Raw genomic sequence first — 16,152 nt, 5'->3', positions numbered from 1 at the left:
TGAAAGTACTCAGATTTTTACTCTATGGCAGTGTTTCCAAAGTGTGGTACGCGTACTCCCAGGGGTACGGGAGCAGTTTAGCGGGAGTACGCGTTCTTATGCAATCTTATGCTTCAATAAATTTTATTTAAAAACAAAGCTAGCCATGAAAATTTACAAATACGTATTTTTCTATTGGCTATTTTTCGCAGAGTTAACAGTTAATAATTTATGGTGTCAACAGCCAGTTGCGATTTTAAACTTTTTAGCAATTTTTTTATAATAAAAAATACATTCATTTTTTTCATTAGTGGTACACAGTGTTACGAATAATTTAAGAAAGGGTACACAAAAGTCATAAGTTTGGGAAACACTGCTCTATGGGATGGCGGATTTCTTGCTTAACACGTTCACGCCGGGTGTTGCGCCTCAAAGCAGGACGGAAAGGAGAAAATACTGGTAGAAAAACTATTTCAATATTAGATAATATTCGGGAGGAGTTAATCTATTCTCAACAGAACAACTCACTGTAAGGAAATTTATTACGGCGAAAGAGCAATTCAATATAAAAATTGCATCCGTTAAAAACAATTGGTAGTTATGGATTTTTATTATTCCAGGAAAAAAACGAAAAAATGAAATTTATTGGTTACCAGTTTTTATTCCGGTGGGCCGCCTGATGAGACAATCTAGCGTGACCCACCGGTGGGTCACCCCGGCGTGAACGTGATAAATATCTCAAATTTTTTTGAACTGGTTTAATATGGTTTTCTTAGTTTAATTAGTTGACTAATTTACTTTAAAAATATTCGATACTTACTTCACCGAAATAAGTTTCATTAAAACAGCTCCATGATTTATTTTATCCTCGTCTTTAAACGTTATTAAATTTAAAAAAAATTGATAAAAAATTGTTGAAAACATCAAATGAAAAAAAAATGCATGAAACTAAATTCCCTCTTTCTAAGATAATTGAGTCTGAAATTTAAATTTTTCTCTTATGTTTAGATAACTTTAAGATTGCGAAAAGGAAGAGGGATGGTATGGAAAATCTATAATTAATTAAATAGAAAAATTAACGCCTCTGCAACCAATTTGGTGAACGCTGAAACGTTCACCAAATTTTGCTGAGAAGTGGAACCTCCAGAAAGAAACACATTACAAACATGGAAAACTACAAGTGTAAAAGGCATAGCCACCTCAGGGAAAGCCACTAAATGATTTTTTAATTGATATAAATTACAGGAAACAAACAGTAGAATGGCAACCAGTTGGTGCAAACGAGTACAGAGCTTACATAAAATATATCCTCAGTGATTGACGGATCATGGGTTAAAATTCCCTTTATATCAGGCAACCGTGGAGATTTTCGTGGTTTTCCTCTCCATTTATCGCAAACGCGTGTCAGTTCCATCAAAAAGTCCTCCACGAAGAAAAAATTTCTCCAGGAGTTTCTCTGTCCTCTGTGGATTAGGTTCAAAATTACAAGGCTACGGAGTATAAACTGATAGTCAATCAGGTCGGCTGTTAAACGCCGGTTAAAAACTAAACTATTTTTAGTAGATTGGAATTAGTTAAAATAGTCTATATTCTCGGAATTTTCTACCACATTTTAAACTTTTTCAAATCATATATATTCTGATTATGTGAGGCTTAATCTTTAAAATGCTAAAAAAGTGATAATACGTTAATACTTAAATTTTATTTAGTTATTGTATTGTTTACAATATAACTTGTGCTGTTTACCATTCAATTTGTAAATCAATTTAACTTTCGCTGATAACTCAATAAACTGAAGTGAACTCTCAAAATATAGTAGCCCTTACGCTTTATTTATGTCATGATATTTATTTCCGTAAGTAAGGTAATAGAGGCGATCAGATCGTAATAGAGGCACTAGATTCATCAGTGGTCACATAAAGTGCATGAGGTATGAACAGCAGGGAAAGATCTATCCCACCTGCAACAAATGTTTCTCCAGTGCAGCCAGCCCGGCCCACCTCCTTAGCTGTGTGGATTTTGAAAAGGAAGATTTTCTGCTCGACCCGGTCTTGTTCTTTGATTTCCTGAGGGTGAATGGACTCAGACCAGTGGGGATGAGAAACAACAACAACATTTCCTTAAATATATTTATAGCCGACTACCACTGTTTATGTCATAGAACGCATATTAATCTGATGAATGGTCAAATTAAGTTCCAATAATAAAATTTACTAGAAAATCAAACCCGTTCACACAGTGCTTCGTAAACATGAATGACACAATGGAAGTATGCAACGGAAAATTATTTCAAGATACCGTTCAGAATATGTTGTTGTTGTTGTTAATTTACGTCGCACTAGAGCTGCACAATGGGCTATTGGCGACGGTCTGGAAAACATCCCGGAGGATGATCCGAAGACATGCCATCACAATTTTGATCCTCTGCGGAGGGGATGGCACCCCACTTCGGTAGCCCGACGACCTGCGCGCGAAGTCGAGCACTTTACGGTAGCACAGTTTAACGAGGACCAATACCGCACATTCTCGGTCCCTACGCAGACTGATCTAAGTGGTCACCCACCCGCACACCAGTGATGCTTGACTTCGGTGATCTTAACGAACCGTGTCTTAACGATCAGTCCACTGCGGGACGTTCAGAATATGGAATTATATTATTGTTTGCACTCTACTATCATGTTTCGAATGAGGAATTAATTAAATAAAAAGCTGTTTAAAAAAATTACATTTTCAATTGCTACCAGTTCTTAAAATAAATTTATATAATAAATAAATGAGCAACCTTTATCCAGTGCTTTGTTAATTTTGATGAATGCCATTGATTAAAATGCCGACTAAAGCTTGTTGGCATGTTTCTAATAATGAGTAAGTCAAATCTGGTTGCATTCTTATTTCATCATAAGAATGTCTGGCTAGATGAAGTAAAACGTGGCTGCGAACAACTTGCAGTTTTGTAGAATATTTGATAGAGTGGTAGACAATAAAATCTAAAGCTTTCAGAATGTTTGGTAATTTTACCAACGTTTTAAAAGCAACACCACGAGAAAGCTGGAAGAGAATGGCGTTTCATATGAACTTTTGAATCATTTACAAGTATTTCATGCAGAAAATAACCTTAAATCAAATTTGCAAAACATGCATTAAACATAATATATAGCCATTCCGTTGTCATTGGAAAAAGGTTTCCTAAATAGTGTAATTTTCCGAATTTACACTATTTAGATACACAACACATTCGGAATCTATATTCTCTTGCTAAATTAAATATTTTTAAGTAACATCACTAGAAACGCAATGGCATAAAAAAAGGTTAATATAGATAAATTCATTTTTTTTTTAAAGTGGATTTCGTACTTTGCAGTTTTTACACTCTTCAAAAAAGTTTTTTACCCAGCGGTAGTGAAATAATTATTGATGTGATATTCTCTGAAAATACTTAATAAACTTTTGGGGATATTTCCGTATCGTGATCTGTTGCGCCAACTACAATCGCCAAGATGCCAAATAGATTTTAAACTCACAGATTTTTTTTTTTTTTTTTTGAAAAACATGCAGATGTTTGTAAGGGGGTGGCTATGAGTTAAACCTCTCGAGTTGGTCTCTTTCCCAATTTTTTTTAATTTTTTTTTTTTTTAACTTTTCACGGGCTGCTTCCCGGAAGTAGTCAAAACTTGGCGATTATTCTGCCACAGATCACAATACGAAAATCTCCCCAAACTTTTCGTCTTCATTTAAATTAGTGTAAGATAACTAGTTTTAACAAATTTTCTTAAACTAATTATCTAGTTACTAGTACGATACAAAATTGTTATAATACTAAATTGTTTCTACCATATTAAATATAAAAATAAAATTTTCCAGAATATCGAAAAAAGTAGGCAGGTGAGAGGTTACAAATATAATGTTTTGACATGTTCAGAGGGTTGCTCAGGCCCAGGAAAAAAGATCTGATGGTAGTTAAAACATTTTCGAAGTACCTACGGCGAGGAAATAATAAAATAGTGGTAGCTAAAAATTTCCAAAGCTACTGTAAAATACTTAAATTTAGCATTCATTATAGAATTACGAAATTATTCCACAGGTATTTCTGCACCTGTATATATTTCTTTAAAAAATAAAAATTTATTGGAAGCTATATTTTTCTCACTTTTGCCACAACTTAACAAAAATTTTCCAGACCGTTTTCTGATTTTCCGTTTTCGACTGTTTTGCGAGAAATAAAGAACCCTGGCTACCAAGACTAATTAAAAATTAACTCATTGCATTCTGACAGCTTTTTTTTAAAAATTATTACAGCTGTTATAGGTTAAAATTTTAAAAAAGTGGTAGACAAAATATCATTAAAGGTGGAGCAAACTTATCATTATGGCTACGATTTCAAGTTTTTTTTTTTTTAAATTTACGATAAACAGTTATGGTACTGATCATAGATGTACTGAATCAGTTATGGTTTTGGAAATCACGAATGTATAATCTCTTTGAAAAACTTAGTGGAAACGAAGTAGTTTTACCATAACTTTTTAAACTCTTGTATGGATCACAGAAATTTCACAAACGCAATTTTACGCTACCCGCTTACAATGTGTTAAAACGTAAATACAAAACTATTTCCAATAAAAGTAAATAACTGTAAATATGTCTTGGCAATCAATGGCATAAATTCAGAGATGCCAACTGCTCCGGTGATGTCAAAATAATTAATAAACGGTAAATAACTACAGAGTCAGAGATGCCAACTTACTCCGGACAGCAAATATATTTTTTAAAGTGGTAGTTTATCAATTGTGATTCTTGGTTTAATAAATTTAACTGAGTAGATTTTTTTTCACCACTATTTCTAAATAATTCGTAGGCTTATATAATTCACCACTTCATAGTAACTAAGTCATGCCATACCTTTAAAAAGCAAGCAGAAATGGTCAAATATTTGCCAAATTTACTTAGTAGTTATTTACCGGTTTTTTTAATTATTTCGGCGTGTCCGGAGCAGTTGGCATCACTGCAGAGTAAATTTTGCAAATATTTGACTATGTTTGCTTACTTTTTAAAAGTATAGCATGGCATAACCATTACATACCCTCCAACTGCTACGGAATTTCCGTAGTTTCAGAAATCTTCTTTTCAGACGGTAGCAAAATTAATGTCTTAATATTCAAAAAAAATTAATTTTAGCATAACTTGTCCACTATTACTTATAAAAGTGCAGGCCATATGATGGCTAGATTCTTAAGTTCTGATAAAAGTTTTATGAGAGATCCATTTGCTTAAAAAAATTTCTACTTTGGTTCGCTACCACTAGAAAGAATTATTTTCAAAATCCTCATAAGTTGGAGGGTATGCCATTATATAGTGGTGAATAATAGAAGCCTACGAATTATTTAGAAATAGTGGCGGGTAGAAATCTACTGAAATGAATTTATTAAACCAAGAATCACAATTGATAAATTACCACTTTAAAATATATATTTGCTGTCATGAGAAAATTGGCATCTCTGTTAATTCCTTCGAAAATAAGCCAGAATATAAATGGCTTTATTAACAATTTTTTCTTCTTCTCTTTTACGGAGTGCAAACAAGCCCTGTTTATAATAATTAAAAAATATACTGCTTCTAACCCATTCAGCAAATTAACTCACTTATCAAAATGGACATAAATAAACTAAATACTTTTTGTAATCGTTTTAAACGTAAGAATGACGTTGCTTTTCTGGAAATAGCTAATATTATACTAGTGCAGGGCTGTCCAACTGACTTCCCGCTGGCAACATGTGGCCCGCCAATTTCTTATTCAGGCTGATTGGTCTCTGTTTTCCCCTTAAAATGTAAGCAAATTGTTTTATACTCCTTCTGTTCCATTGTTTTATAATTAATAATTCAACTATTAATTGTTATTGTATAAGAGGTTAGTGTTCAACTTTTTCAAACTGCGGCCCGCCAGGTGATCAGTGACCGGAATTCTGGCCCGTGGGCTCTTTGCAGTTGGACAGCCCTGTACTAGTGAAAAATAAAAGAAAGAACAAACAAAATACCCCGGATGTGTATCGTTTGATGTAATTTCTTTTATTTATTTTCTTTTATTATTAGATAAAAACAGTTTTTTTAGTCGGAAATGCCCCGCGTATATCCTCCTGATTTCGTAACAATCTTCCGAAATATTGATGCTGATAGCTACTGATATGTTAAACATCCGTTCGTATAATGACTAATGTGTTAATGGTTTAGTGGTAATCTTTTAACACTAGGTTAGTGGAGGAGCTATTATATATAATTTTTGTTATATTTTAAATCAGGGTAAGTAAACATGTTACGTTCTTGTTTTCTGTTTAAAGTGCATCGTATGGGGTTCTCGCTGTCCTTCAAAATTTTAGTAATGGTAATAAATTAAGGTTAAGGCTAGAAGATATTTCTTATCTTAACAGACCGCTTTGTAGTTAAGTGGTTTAGAAACTGGATTTTCCATGCATACATACTTTCCTTGGAAGACAATTGTTAGGGGTGGTTACACAGAAATTAAATTATCGGCAATTGTTTAATTTTTGTTACCATTTTTTAAAATTTACAAGGCCCGCAAAAACCCTGACTATACTCGCATTGTAAACTCTATACTCAAACAATTGCAGGGATGATACGTCCACCTAAAAATGCAAAAAGTGGTAGAAACTTAATTCATTTTTATTTATTTTCTCTTTAATTGTTCATTGTACAGCCGAGTATTACTAGTGATATATATTTAATTTCCCTACGAATTATCCTTAATAATAAACTGAAAGAAATACCTCATAAAGTGCTGCTAATTTTGATCTCGCTAATCTATATTTGATTTTTATTCTTACCACTTTTTGCATATAGACACATACAGAGATGCCAACTTGCTCCGGACAGCAAATATATATTTTAAAGTGGTAGTTTATCAATTGTGATTCGTGGTTTAATAAATTCAATTTAGAGGATTTTTATCCACCACTATTTCTAAATAATTCGTAGGCTTATATGGTTCACCACGTTATAGTTCTTATGTCCTGCTGTACCTTTTTAAAAGCAAGCAAAAATAGTCAAATGTTTGCAAAATTTGCTTTTTAATTATTTACCGTTTTTTAAATTATTTTGGCGTGTCCGGAGCAGTTGGCATCTCTGCACATATGTCATTCACTGTTTGTCCGCTTTTTTTCTTCTATTATTCCATAGTTATTTTATTTTATAACCGTCGTTGAACAGCCGACCCAATTTTATGAGTTTACGACTACTAATGTTCAACTCCGTAGCGTTGTAATTTTGAACCCAATCCAGAAGACATGGGATTTGCTGGATAGAGTATTGGGAGAAATTTTGCCTTCGTGGAAGACTGTTTTGATGGAGCTAATCCGCATTTGCGTTACATGGAGAGGAAGACCACGAGAACCTCCCACGGTTAGCCTGACGGCAAGGGGACTCTAACCCATGATCCGTCTACCACTGAGGACATTTCACGTCAGCACTGTGGTCGGTGCAAGCCGGATGCGGAATTCGTATCGACTGGGATTCGAACCCGATTCGTCGCATTGGAAGACGAACGCTCTATTCCCTGAACCATACAGTAGTTATTGTCCGATTTGGTTTTCTTACTTGTCTTCATAGCTATCAACTTGCACATTCGTTGAGAAATAGTTTTCTTACTGGTAGCATTTTGGCTTATTAAACATTGAAGTTTAAAGTTTCAAAAAAATAAAATAAATAAATAAATAAAACTACCACGACGAATCAATAATTTAAAAATTATGTAAATAAGATCTATTTGTTAGCTAATTAAGTTTATTGCACTTTAAATAGTTTCGATTGTAAAAAAAATTCATCCAAACTTTACTTTTGTTTCACTAATACTTTGTAAAATATTTTTCAACAGCCTTACAAGTTGACAAGTAAGTATATTGATTGTGTCATTAAGTTTTTAAAATTTATACTGTAATGGCTTTCTAACCTTACATGTTTTTCGTCCAATTAACACGTTGTGCGCCGCGTCAGCCATCGGTGTCTGACACAGGACTTTCCATTTAGGCTGCATCAACCACCGGTGGCTGACACTGAAATTACATTTAGGCTGCGTCTGCCACCACTTGCTGACACTAACCTTTCACATAGGCCGTGAAAAACAGCTGGTTGACAGCATATAACATGATGTAGAACTATAAAATTTACACTCTTTTATGGAATTGCAGAAAATTTATTTAAAATTTACTTACTACCTTTCCCGTGTAGTAAATGGTGACTGAAGCACGTTAAATCTGTCGATTCTCAAAGTCCTCCATGTTCCCATAACAAATCAAAGCTTCTGGGGGTACCGATCCAGGAGTTTCCTTGTCTTCTGGATTGGTTCAAAATTACAAGGCTACGGCATTGAACATTAGTAGTCGTAAACCCAAAAATTAAGTCGACTGTTCAAGGGCGGTCATAAAATAAAATAAAATTTACTTATTGTGATTCTTGGTTTAATAAATTCAATTTAGTAGATTTTTATCCACCACTATTTCTAAAAAAGTTGTAGACTTATATAAATCACCAATTTCATGAAACATGTTAGGCCAATAACCAGATTAAAAAACACAGTAAAAAATATAAAAAACAACTGTGGCAGGCAAAAATCGCCTCCCTCTGCACTACCAACAACTCTATATGGAAAATGGCCGAGAAACTGAAAACAACTCCTCAAATAGACAGACCAATAAATGGACCAACAGGCGCAGCTTACACAATATCAGAAAAAATCGAAATATTCGCAGATTCACTTCAAAATCAATTTTCACCAAATATCAACTCTGACCAAAATCATCACAATATCATCACAGAAGAAGTTAATAATTTTCAAACTGAACACCTCATCCCAGAAACAATAAATTCAACCAATAATCAAGAAGTTAGCTGCATCATACAAAAACTGAAAAACAATAAAGCTCCAGGTGAGGACGGGATAAAGAATAAGATGATAAAACTATTACCAAACAACTGCATCTGCAAAATCACGCATATTTTTAATGTCTGCCTTGCTCATAATTACTACCCACAAATCTGGAAAAACGCATCAATCATTCTATTTCTCAAGAAAAATAAGAGCCCAAGCTGCCCTGAGAGTTATCGCCCAATCAGTCTACTTAACAGACTTGGAAAAATATACGAAAAAATCATCTACAATAGAATAAAACCACTTCTTACAGCCCTCCCCGACGAACAGTATGGATTCCGACAAAAACTAGATACCACCAAACAGTTACTCCGAATAATAGACTATACTGGCAGAGCAATCATAAATAAAGAAACAATAGCCTTCCTGATGATTGACATATCCAAAGCATTTGATAAAGTATGGCACACTGGTACAATATATAAACTCATACAGCTGAATTTTCCACCCGGCATAATCAAACTCCTATCCTGCTATCTTTCTAATAGAACATTTCAAATCACCATCAAAAACAAAAAATCCACAAAGAGAAACATCACAGCCGGAGTACCACAGGGCAGCATTCTGGGACCGATATTATACATATTATACACTTATGATTTTCCTATAAACAAAGCCGATTATAACAGCATAACAGCCTATTACGCAGACGATACCGGTATTATTATTAAATCCAGAAACCCAAATCATGCTCTTCAAAAACTACAAGACCATATAGACGAAATAGAAGACTGGTGCTTAAAATGGAAAACTGCAGTAAATGCTGGAAAATCACAAATATTAATTATACAAAAAAAGAAGAATTAAAATACTTCCACAACTTCAAACAAAAATGTTCAACATACCAATACCAATAGTTCAAAAAGCAAATTATCTTGGCCTTATAATCAATAGCAAACTCACCTGGAATGATCACATCAAAAGCACAATAGATAAAGCAAATGCAGCAATAATAGCCATACAACCTTTAATATATAATCAGAATATGTCACTTAAACTAAAGAAGCTACTATATACAGCAATGATCCACCCAATACTTACCTATGCCTCACCTGCCTGGACAAATACCTGGCAAGATGCTTCATCCGGAATACCAATATACATGCAGACCTCAAAATACCAACTCTATCACAGCATATATACAAGCTAAACGCAGATTTTTTCGATAAAGCAATAGAATGTAAAACAGCAAATTTTAATGAAATCTTTAAATTTGAAAATTATATCAAAGATAAAAACTACAGACCAATAGCTGCACATTTCACCTCCGACGCCTCATATCATAACTATCATTCAAATAATTTCATCAACTTTTCTGAAAATAACGTTTACTCATGCTGATACAATTCTGAACAACTCCAAAATCAAACAAACACAGTTTAGAGCAAGCTGCTCAATTTATTTTTGATTCCTTTTTAGTTATTCAAGCAAAGAGCTTGAAACATTCATAAAAGCAACTCCATTGCCTGCTTACCTCATTGCTCAACCAAAACTGTTCTAAAATTCCAGATGAATGGGATAGGGGCCGCTTCGCGGCCCAGGTGCCCAATAAAATCAAAACACTAGGACTAGAAACATGTCAGGATGAACCTTTCAAAAAACTAGCAAACTCAGACTAATATTTGCAAATTTAGTTCGTTGTTATTTTCCATGATTAAATTAGCGTAGCATTCAACATGCTAATAAATGACCATTTAATGGCATTAACGTAAATTTTGAAGAGACACGATAATATGAAGAAATATGTATTTCATGATACGGATTGTGTGCAATATTTCATTCTTGAATTTAAAGTGGTAATAAAATGCTAATTTTCTTTTTAATTATTAGATTTTTCATTTAAAAGGGTTTTGATCTCAACTACATGAAACAAACAAACCATATACTATAGACACAAGTTTCTTAACCCTTTTGAGCCGACTGTCACAAATACGTGACAGCATAAAACCGTATCAATCAGGCTAAAAATATAAAAGTGGTAATCAAAGTATTTCTTTAGCATTTTATTTGTGGGCGGAGTAATAATTGTTTGATTTATTTAATTCACCAATCCTTTGTTCAAAATAAAACTATTTAGTTATACTTTGAATTAACATTGATTATATATATGTTTAAACTAACAATAACTAAATTAAAAGCAAAGTAAGTCTGTCAAATTAGCAACGACTACATTTAAGTTACCGTTTCTTATTTAATTACAACTTGATTCTGATTTTGTACGATTGCTTTTCTGAATCACCCGCCCCCAAAGGGTTAAACGAGAGTTTATTTAACCCTTTCGCGCCGACTGTCACAAATACGTGACAGCAAAAAACCGTATCAATCAGGGTAAGAAGATAAAACTGGTAATCAAAGTATTTCTTTAGCAGTTTATTTGTAGGCGGAGTTATAATTTTTTGATTTATTTAATTCACCATTACTTTGTTCAAAATAAAACTATTTAGTTATACTTTGAATTAACATTGATTATATATATGATTAAACTAACAATAATTAAAATAAAAGCAAAGTAAGTCTGTCAAATTAGTAACGACTACATTTAAGTTACCGTTTTTTATTTAATTGCAACTTGATTCTGATTTTGTAGGAATGCTTTTCTGAATTCCCCGTCCCCAAGGGGTTAAGCCCTGGCAAATATTTTATTGTACATAGTTAGATAAACAGTTTTACAAGGAGGTAAACTTGGTGGAGTAACTGAAATTTTCACGCTAGAAAGAACTTGTACTTCTGATTTTTAAAATGTTCACTTTTTGCTGTCCTTGTACTGAAATTGATTTCATTTTTTTTATAGTTTCATTTCAACAAGAGGAAAACTTCATATCAAGTTTAGATAAAACATCACATTTTGATCAACTCAAAATTCAGAACAAGATTGTTATCTTCAAAATGGAGCTATATTTTTATATTATTGCATTTACACTAGTGGAGAGAACTTACGGAAATCCACAACTTACTATTTCCAATTCTTCAATGGAGCAAACTCAGCCGATTTTCAGTAACGAAAATACTGCCACACCTAGTTTAGATTCCAAGTATACTCATCCTTTTTCATCCAATTTAGATTCCGATCACACAAATTCTTCTGTATCCGATTCAGATTCCAAGGAAGCAATTATTTCTGCATCTAATTTGGTTTCCAATTCCGCAAATAATTCGACATCTAATGCATCTGCATCGAGCCTAGATATCCAAAAGCATTGTGCTAGAGTGATTCTTCAGATTAGGAACGTCAATTTCTTAGCAAACGGCAACATGTTCATTCCTTCTTACAATACTACTATCCATCCATCCAAAATGTATATCATTCAAAATGATAAAAAGATATGTTTTTTTCCAACTGAACAATTGAAGAAGGAAATTTTTAAACATTGTGGAACATTCGAATACAATGCTGATGAATTTAAACATCTTCCGAATGGTTCTATCATTCTTTTTGGAGCTTTACTCGATGATGAAATATACAAGATCAACAAAGCGGGAAAACTAGTTCTGTGTTCCTTGGATTATGATGATATAGATTAGGACTGTCCAACTGGCGGTCAGTCAACACTTATTGTGAGGCCCGCCAACTTCTTATTTAGGCTGCTCGGCCTCAGTTTTCTCATTAAAATGTAAGCAAATTGTTTTATAATCCTTCTGCTGCACTGTTTTATAATTAATAATTAAACTATTTGTCGAGAATTCCCACTATAACTGTCTTCTGCGCATGTTGTTTTGGTGCGCCCACAGCGCCACCAGTTGATGTTAATATCTCGATCTGAGAACAAGCATGTTTAGCTCCGTACGATAATTAGATGTTTAATTGTTTATCTTCTTTTGTTTGTTATATTTCGTTATTAAAGTGATTGTCTATAAAACATGTTAGAGTCTTTTATGACTGAGCAAATTGATATTTATTACCCTCCAAAATGTGGCAGTCCTGGAGAACGGGGTAAGTAGAACTTACCTTGATTAATAGAGAATAAGTTTTTATCAGTTTTTGCTTAAAAATTGACACTATTAATTGTTATTGTATAAGAGGTAAGAGGTTATTACTCAACTTTTTCAAACTGCGGCCCGCCAGGTGATCGGTGACCAGAATTCTGGCCCCTTGGGCTCTTTGCAGTTGGACACCCCTGATATAGAAGAAGATGAGTTCATCAATCTTTTACTCAAACCTATGGATAATACCGACAAAATATCGGAAGTGCTATTTCGATGCTTGCATTACTGATATATATTATAACTTTTTGTTTGGTGCCATCTTTAAGAAACTTACCTGGATATAATCTGGCATCTCTAGGTGTTGCTTTCTTAACACGTTGATCGCTGCGTCAGCCATCGGTGGCTGACACTGGACTTTCCATTTAGGCCGCGTCAACCACCCGTGACTGACACTGAAATTACATTTGGGACGCGTCAACCACCGGTGGCTGACACTGAAATTACATTTAGGCCGCGTCAACCACCGGTAGCTGACACTGACCTTTAACATAGGTTGCGAAAAACAGCTGGCTGACAGCGTATAACATGATATAGAACTATAAAATACACACTCTTTTATGGAATTGCAGAAAATTTATTCAAAATTTACTTAATTATTGTGATTCTTGGTTCAATAAATTCACTTTAGTAGATTTTTATCCACCACTTAACAATTCGTAGGCATATATGTTTCACCACTTTTTTCAGAAATGTCATGCTAAATCTTTTATAAACTAGCAAATTCTGTCTATATTTGCAAATTTAGTTTGTTATTGTTTACCGTGTGGTCAGATGAGCAAGCCATGCAAAATTAGCGTGGCATTCAACGTGTTAATGTCATATTCTTTTAGCTTAATAGGACAAATACCACAAGTGCTTGGAAAATCTTGCGTCTTGGCTGCAATATTGCAGCAATATTTCTTTCTTGTAGCCTTCTTTTGGATGAATGTCATGGCTTTTGATGTGTGGAAGACACTAAGAATAGCAACTGAGAGGTTAATGGTTAGTACTCAAAGTGCACGACGTCGCCAGTTTCTTTAGTATTCATCTTATGCCTGGTTGGTGCCATTGTGCCTTGTATTGTATATACGATTGGCTCTAATGATGGGTATTACATGGCTCATTGGCGCTATTGGTATCATTTTTTCATATAGTGGAGGTGCATGGCTGCGAGTAGCAAAACTGGACACCGTTGTATGGTTTCTGTTCGATATACTCAATTCATTGCAAGGTCTTTTTGTATTTTTGCTTTTCACGTGCTCCAAAAAAGTGTTCAAGCATATTCAAGACCGAATGAGCATGAGCACTCTGAAGACTGAAATTGAGAAATACATGTTTGGTGAATGCTTAAGAAATGTTTTTTGATGTTGATTTTAAATATTGAAATTAATTCTTACTTCATAATATGCATATTTATAATTTATTGGAATCCTACCATGAATTGTATATTTGAATTATAAATATTCTGTAAATTGGTTGTGTATAATATTAAGGATTATGTAAATAAATATTAATCGAAACAATACTATGGGATGCTATTTTTTCATAATTATTAAATAACAAGATAGTTTTAGAAATAGACTTAAACTGATAAACATTTATTAACTTTAGCTAAATTTGTTTTCGTATCACTTTGTGAAAGGAAATTATTACTGGAGTTACAATTTAAACTCTTTCTGACAAGCCACAGTGCTTAAATTTCGTCTGGAATTCTTCGCTTTTTATCTAAAATCACCATTTATCGCCAGTGAAAATGTGATAACTTTCTTAAACACAATATTAAAGCGATCAATTTTCTAAAACAGTTTTTAAAAACTATATTTTCAAAGAAGATAAAAATTATGAAAATGGTTTTTATTTTGTTACAACTAGGTCGGAAATTATGGTTTTTTGTTTTAGGTGTGATTACTATTAGGTGTGGGTTTGTTTACAATGAATAAGAAAAAGAAAATTGTAATCACCTTTTCACTTTTAAATTATTTGAAAAAATTCCAATTGAAAAGCAGGAATGTAAGATTGGGATAATAAAGATGAAAAAGCTTTATATTACGGATAAAAAATTTAACCTAACGCAATTCAGTAAAATTGGAAAATTTAGCTACCAGCCAATAGTGTCATTTTTAATAGTGACTACTGTTGGAAACCCGTAGTCACCTTTTCAAAGCATAAAAAAAAAATTCTTGAAAAAAACTAGACATTTTATAAAGGTAAAGCATAGCTTTTGAAGCATTTGATAAGCATTAAGTATTATACAGTACGGTAAGCATCATAAAGTTTATTTCTAAAATGAAGAGGAATCTTTTTGACCTTTACAAAAAGGTTTATGTTACATTTAAGTATTGTATATAATGTTTTCAACTAAAAAATTTAAAAAATAAGTACTAGATAAGTGCCGTTGTTTATAATTTCTACATAAATACTTTTGACTGAATAATAAATACAACATTTCCTTTTCGTTATTCATAGTATAATTTATATTCTTACATTTTAAAAAAATTGAATATATTATGGTGCAAATTAAGTAAATTATTTCGTATTAAAATAATGGGTTAAAATAAGTATTTGTACTTGTATTTGGATGTAGTCATTAAGTGAAAAAACATTTTATTATGGATTTCGACAGAAACAAATTTAAGCTAGAAGCAGGATTATGAGTAATTAAATTAAGGGGAACGTAATCATTAGGGAAAAGTGGTAGTATTGGGTTGTTCGGAAAGTAATTTCGTTTTTCTGGGGGGGAAATGAAAGTCAATTTTCGTATAATGAATAAATATTTTATTAAGTTATATATTGGCTATTCTGGTCCAACACCTTTTGCCATGATTCCACGCTCATAAAATATTTAGTCTTTGCTGGCAAGAAACTGATTCAGGTGATTTTTGACCTCTTCATTTGAAGTAAAGGTTTTACAGTCCAAAAAAGTTTGCAGTGACCGGAACAAATGATAATCTGAAGGTGCCAGATCTGGAGAATATGGTGAGCGTGGCAGTGTATCCCATTAAAGCTGTCAAAGCTTTTGGCGAGTGACCAAACTTGCATGAGGTTTCGCATTATCTTGATGGAACATTATACCTTTTCTGTTGATTAATTCTGCCCTTTTCTGCTCATCGTTCAAGTGCATCATTCTGTTTGACCAGTTGACGATAGTAGACTTCCGAATTATTTGTTGTGTTATCCGGTAAAAGCTCAACAAAAAAAACTATTCCCTTAAAATCCCAGCAAACAGACAGCATCACATTTTTTTTCATGGATATTGGCTTTCGAAATGCTTTGAGCTG

At 33.2% G+C, this 16,152-nt stretch overlaps 1 pseudogene; it reads left to right on the top strand.

The window, feature by feature from the left end:
* The first annotated feature begins 11,707 nt into the window (after positions 1-11,707).
* On the top strand, positions 11,708-14,239 carry LOC147809526 (uncharacterized; annotated as a pseudogene).
* Positions 14,240-16,152: the final 1,913 nt, after the last annotated feature.

Source organism: Parasteatoda tepidariorum, chromosome 5, assembly GCF_982258835.1.
Source record: "Parasteatoda tepidariorum strain Cologne lab strain chromosome 5, Ptep-v5.0, whole genome shotgun sequence".
NCBI classification, from domain to species: Eukaryota; Metazoa; Arthropoda; class Arachnida; order Araneae; family Theridiidae; genus Parasteatoda; species Parasteatoda tepidariorum.
Note: the sequence above shows the minus strand (reverse complement) of the source record. Positions and strands in the feature narration are given on the sequence as shown.